At 48.9% G+C, this 5,814-nt stretch overlaps 1 protein-coding gene across 3 annotated transcripts in view; it reads left to right on the forward strand.

The window, feature by feature from the left end:
- The first annotated feature begins 3,240 nt into the window (after positions 1 to 3,240).
- Positions 3,241 to 5,814, forward strand: part of LOC102246523 (apolipoprotein L3) — a 9,786-nt gene continuing 7,212 nt past the window's right edge. The window contains exons 1-3 of one of the 3 annotated variants that reach the window (XM_014530856.1): positions 3,241 to 3,332; positions 3,588 to 3,678; positions 4,799 to 4,866. The gene's annotated coding sequence lies outside the window, so the exon portion shown is untranslated. The remainder of the gene's footprint in view (positions 3,333 to 3,587; positions 3,679 to 4,798; positions 4,867 to 5,814) is intronic. The other 2 variants (XM_014530855.1, XM_005883247.2) reach the window with 2 other exon arrangements.

Genomic DNA, 5,814 nt, shown 5'->3' on the forward strand with positions numbered 1-5,814 from the left:
AAAATAATTTTATGGTTGGGGGTCATCACAACATGAGAAACTGTATTAAAGGGTCGCAGCATTAGGAAGGTTGAGAACCACTGACCTAGACTATGCTGGCTGACACAATCAAAATCCCTAGAAACATGGTACTATTTGTAGAGCACTGTGAAAGGTGCATATCTCTAACTTCTCATATAAGCTAGAATAATTATTAACAATAAGAATACCACTTAGTGAGTGCTTAATATGCGTCAGGCATTATACGAGGTTATTTGGCTAGGATTTTCTTATTAATCCCCACCACAGCCCTGAGTATTTGGTAATACAGACCTGTGTAGTATAATTAGTCTCATCAATAGAGATGAAGGGACTGAGGCTAAGGGAGACTGAAGGTAAAGAGCATATCTAGTTAAGTGGTAGAATTGAGATTCAGGGTCCTTTGAGCCCCAATCCTCAATCTTTCCACCACTAAACTAACGTTACCTATAAAGCAGGACTAGGCCAAGGAAGGAAAAAATAACCATGCACTCTAAAGAGAAATGATGTTGTCTTTTTTTAAATATGGAACGCTTCACGAATTTGTGTGTCACCCTTGCTCAGGGGCCATGCTAATCTTCTCTGTATCATTCCAATTTTAGTATATGTGCTGCTGAAGCGAGCACGAGAAATGATGTCTTAATAGGAAAAACATTAACATCTCTGCCTTTTATTTAAATTGAACGTGAAAGATGAACTTGACAGGCTGAACAAATGCTCCAGCTCCCTGGTGGGATGTCTCACAAAGGGATCTGCGTGCTTTTATCTTCCATTGGGCTCGCTGACAGGTGAGCAGCAGCAGGCACCAAAGGGTGGGAAAAAATGGAAAGAGGATAGTTTTGTCCATCACTTTAAAATGTTTCTGTGCAAGCTGGGCAATAGCCCACCTCATGCGTTCATGCATTGAAATGATCTACGTCTTGAGGGCCTGCCCCACTTCCTCACGCTGCCTGTCCTGCCTGCCTCAGACACCCTTCCTCACTGCCGACCTGTTAACCTGCCGGAAGCCAGTTCCAGCATCATAATTGCAAGAGTTTCATCAAAAGGTTGATGGAACTTGGGGACTCAACAAAGGCTGAGTCACATATGTTGTCACCTGTTGGGAATGGCGAAAGGCATTTGCCCAAACCTGAAAAGGGGTGATTGCTTGCTGCCAGTTAGCTCAGGGCATCTTAATCTACATGTTATTGCCTCTACTGGCCAAACACCTGAACAGCCGCAGGCAAATTCTTCCAATCTGACAATGGATTCTGTACCTACCCCTACCCTTTGAAATGTATATCTCTACCCGGCATTAGGACAAATTGTGTTAATAAAATAGCAAGGGGTCCTGAGACGAGGAGAACTTAGATTCTTTAGCTAGGCTCCCCTGACCCTCAAATGCCTTTCAAAATTATATTTCATTTCTGGACTCTTTTTTTTTTTACAACTATTGATTTTTTGTGTGAGTGGCAGGCATTTCTTTTTTTTATTTTATTTTATTTCTTAAAGTATTACAAAGAGTATTACACATGTCTCCTTTTTTCCCTCCCTTGACATTCCCCCGGCTTTCCCCACCCCCAGTGTGCTGGAAGCCAGTCCATCCTTGTTGCTTGACACAGTCGCTGCAGGGAAGAAACATCTGCACAGCATATGTTTCAAGGGACCTGGCATATATGGCAAACTGTTCTTAATATGTTTGCTCCCCTTCTTGGCGCTATGTGTTTTAACCAAGGTCACCTCTCTGAGAAAGGTTGTTTCTCCAGGTAGGGATTTTTCCCTGAAGTTAGGGAGGGAATAAAACCCCTTAACTAAGTGCCAGGCGGGTAGTTAATCACTTTAACTAGGAACAATCACGCTTATGCTACATAATCTTTACTCCCTGGAATGGAGATAAGAAACGCCCTAACCTTTGGAATAGAAATTGATAGGATTAAAATCAACTGGCATAAATACAGATGTAACAAGACAATAAAAGACAGAACCTGGCTGGAGATCCTGGATAGAACCAGGCAAGAGTACCCAACCATGCTGATCAACTGAACGCTGCCTCTGTGTCATTCATTCCTTCTTCGCCGACTCTGTCCACACCTTTGGGAACCCCTGGACCTGCTGGGGCAGGACCCCAACACCAGTGTCTTGTGTCCATTAGTTATTTTCATATGCATGCATATAACCTCACCGGGGCCATTGCAAGCTCACTGGGGCCGTCTCAACCTCATCAGGGTTGTTTCAGCCTCACCAGGGTTTTTCAGCCTCACCAGGGCCGATTCAACCTCACTGGGGCCTTTTCAGCCTCACCGGGTCCGATTCAACCTCACCGGGGCCGTCTCGACCTCACCAGTGCCGTCTCAACAAAGATGGCAGCTAATTTACATACTGCAGGCAGGGCAGGACAGCGAGAGTCGCCATCTGGGTCCTATAGAAAGATCTGCTGTCAAGAGGAAAGGGGCCCGGAGAGGGAACAGCCGGCTTCTCTCTGCCGACGCCCACAACCTTGTGCTCCCACAGACGGCCATGACCACCAGGGAGGGCCTCCTCGGACAGGTCGCCGTGATTCCGAGGCACTGACCCTGCCACCAGGGACAGGTTCAGAGAGGCCTGATCTAAAGGGTCAGGGGAGACGCGGACACAGTGGCCTTGGGTCTCCTCCAGGGGTCAGGGGAGCAGAGCGTGCAGGGGACAGTGGCCTCTGGGACGGGGATATGCCGGAGGGCTTCTCAGAAGAGGTGATCCCAGAGTTGGGCTTTGAAGGGTGAGCATGTTGTTCCAGGTGGAGAAGCAGGTGCTCCTGGCAGAAGGACCTACAAAAGCAAATGTCTGGAAACGGCCTGGGCGGGGCCTTCAGTAGGAGCAGGGACAAAGGCAATGCAAGGAGGCAGTGAGCATCTGCTGTGCTCAGGGATGTGCTCATTGCTGGGGACAGAAGGGTGATGAAGGGGGGCATTTGGGGCCGTGTGGGGGAGGAGGAGAGAGGAGGGTTCCGGGGACAAGCCTGTGGGGTGGAGGGAGAAACTTACCCGGGATCCCACTCTCTTTCTGTGGCAGGTCTTCCTTCTAGAAACCTGAGGCAGACAGAATGGGCTGAGGGGAGAAGGACCTGGGAGGTCAGATCTGGGGTAGGGCGTTAGCAGGCAGGGCGGGGCTTACCTGGCGCAGTGCAGGTTGGGTAATGTGATTGACCCTGAGCTTCTCAGAACCTGGGCATTTGCTTTCGGTTTTGCTTTCCAGGTACCTTGGACCCAGAGGTGTTTGTGCAGACACAGCTGGCGAGTGGATGTGCACAGCTAAGAACGAGTGGGTCTTGTCTTTAATCTTCCAGAGGGAGATTCTAGGTAAGTTGGGAGGGTAAGAGCCCCTCCCCCATCATCTCATCCTCACACTTTCTAAGACAAGGATATTGTCACTATTGTATAGATGAGGGAAACCAAAGCCTGAGGAGTGTGTAAATGGGCCCAAGGGCACATGTAAGCAGTGACAGAGCCCGGATTGGAACCCAGTTTTGTCTGACGTTCCTCCCCACCCCAGTGCCCCTAAACAGTGGAGAGGGAGGGGGACACTGCTCAGGTGGGTTCACATCCTCCCTCCAGCTCAGCTGAGACCTGGACTCCCTGACACAGGAGCCAGTGACCCCAAAGGAAGAGGGGTGCCGGGGGAAGCAGAAAAGTTGGGGGACGGTAGGTGAGTAAAAGCCTCTGTTCCTTGCGGCCTGGCTGCCCTGAGGCTGATGGGACAAAGGATTTCCTTTGAGATTTCAAATCATGACATTATTTCACTCACCCTTTCAGCTTAGTGCGGGGCCTTGTGGAAAACTGAGGCCCTGAGAGGGGAATGACTAGCCCGGGTGCCACATTGAGACGCTGAGCAGGAGGTGGGTGGGCTCTGCCTCCCTGCTCTTGGCCGGCCTCGCTCATAGCCGTGGGGGGATGGGCTACGCAGGAGGTGGTCCTGTGTGTCTGAGCTGGAGGAGACTGAGCCCAGATCCCTGTGTCTGTACAGCAGAGACACACCTGGGAGCTGTTGCCTTATTCACGCACATCCCTCCTTAGCCTCCAGCACCAGGAGGTGTGGCCTCTCCTCTGCCCCAGGAGCTGCCTGACGCTGGGCAAGACCCTTCCCTGGGAATGATTTGTTCCTGTGTCTCCCCATGTTTAAGAATTCGGGTCCAGTCTCTCCATGTTGATCCGTAGGCTCCTGTGTGGTATGGACAGCGAGTCACCTGTGGTTCATGTACCTACTGCACACAGTGCCCCGGTCTGCCTTGGCTGATGGTCGCCTTTACCGTCTTTAATTGTTAAGAAGTCAAATCAGTCAGTTTCCCTTTATGGCTTCTGGGATTTGTGTCTTGATTAGCTATGTTTCTGCAACTCAACATGAGTTTTAACATTTCTTCCCCCACGTTTATAGTTCTCCTTTAGGTTTTACATTTAGATTCCTTTGGGATTGATTGGTTTTTGAGGAAGCTTTTGTGTTTGTTTGTTTGATTGATTGATTGTTTTATTAATCCTCAACGGAGGATATTTTTTCCCATTGATTTTTAGAGAGAGTGGAAGGGAGGGAGGGAGGAAGAGGGAGAGGGAGACAAACACTGATGTGTGAGATGCATCAATTGTTCTCTCCCACATGTGCCCTGACCAGGTTCGGGGATGAACCCTGCAACCCAGATTCATGCCCTTGACTGAGAATCAAACCCTTCACCCTTCAGTGCACAGACCTGCGCCACACAGTCAGGGCTATGGAAGCTTTTTGTTTCTTCTTCCTTCTCTTCTTCATCTGCACCTGTGTCTTCTTCCTAATGCAGGACAGATGTAATGGTACCTACAGCCTTCAAGGAGCCTCCGGTGCAGGAAGCAAAGTGCCTGGCAGCAGGTAGTGAGCAGGAGTGGGAGGGGCTGGACAGAGCTGGGCCTGAGCCCCAGACCTGGGTGCCCCACCTGGGGGAGGGACAGCTTTGGGATGTCCTGCTCAAGGCCAGGCATCAGAATCAGATTTTCAAGTTCCTCTCTTCCTCTTTCTCCTCATATAAAAATGTGATGGCTGCAGGAAGGAAATAAATGGAACTCCAAAGCTGATAGAACTGTCAGAAGTACATTAAATCAGGGGGAAATTTGTGTGAAATCTGAGTCATAGTTTTTTCATCAAAATCAACAAGAAAACCAAATGGAGTGAAACTGGGGTTTGCTGTGCGGTTGAGTGGCTGGTTGTCCTGTGTCCCCGCCATGGGACACACCAAGACTTGAGCCATCAGTGCCAGGAGCACAGGAGGACAATCGACCTGGCCCTGTGTTTACAGATACAAATGGTACACAGTTCAATGGTTATTGGAAAAATGTGAGTCATTATTTGTAAAGTCTTAGAGCATTCCCAGGCGGAGCAAAGACACGCAGGTGAGCCACCTTAGTATCAGCTATTAGTATACCGGCAAGTCCCTTGGCTCTGTTTCAGGCAGGTCTCAGGAGGGTAGTTGATAAATGCTGTTTTGCTTCTTAAAATAACGCCTACAGACAATCAGCATTTCCTTTCTTCCCTGGGCTCCAAGGCAAGATAGTCCAGACAGAACTGAGAGAATCCTCTCCATGGGAAGGTCTGTTTCCATCATGATAGTTCATAGAACTGAAATGATCCAGAGTGTTTTCATTATTATTGATTTGCCATCGAGAGAGACAGACAGAGAAATATCGATTGTTCCACGTATTTATGCATTCATTGATTGATTCTTGCATGTGCCATTCATATGTGCATTGTATTATCAAACCCACAAACTTGGCATACTGGATCGATGCTTTAACCAACTGAGCTACCCAGCCAGGGCCAGAG

Source organism: Myotis brandtii, unplaced genomic scaffold (genome assembly GCF_000412655.1).
Source record: "Myotis brandtii unplaced genomic scaffold, ASM41265v1 scaffold78, whole genome shotgun sequence".
Taxonomy (NCBI): domain Eukaryota; kingdom Metazoa; phylum Chordata; class Mammalia; order Chiroptera; family Vespertilionidae; genus Myotis; species Myotis brandtii.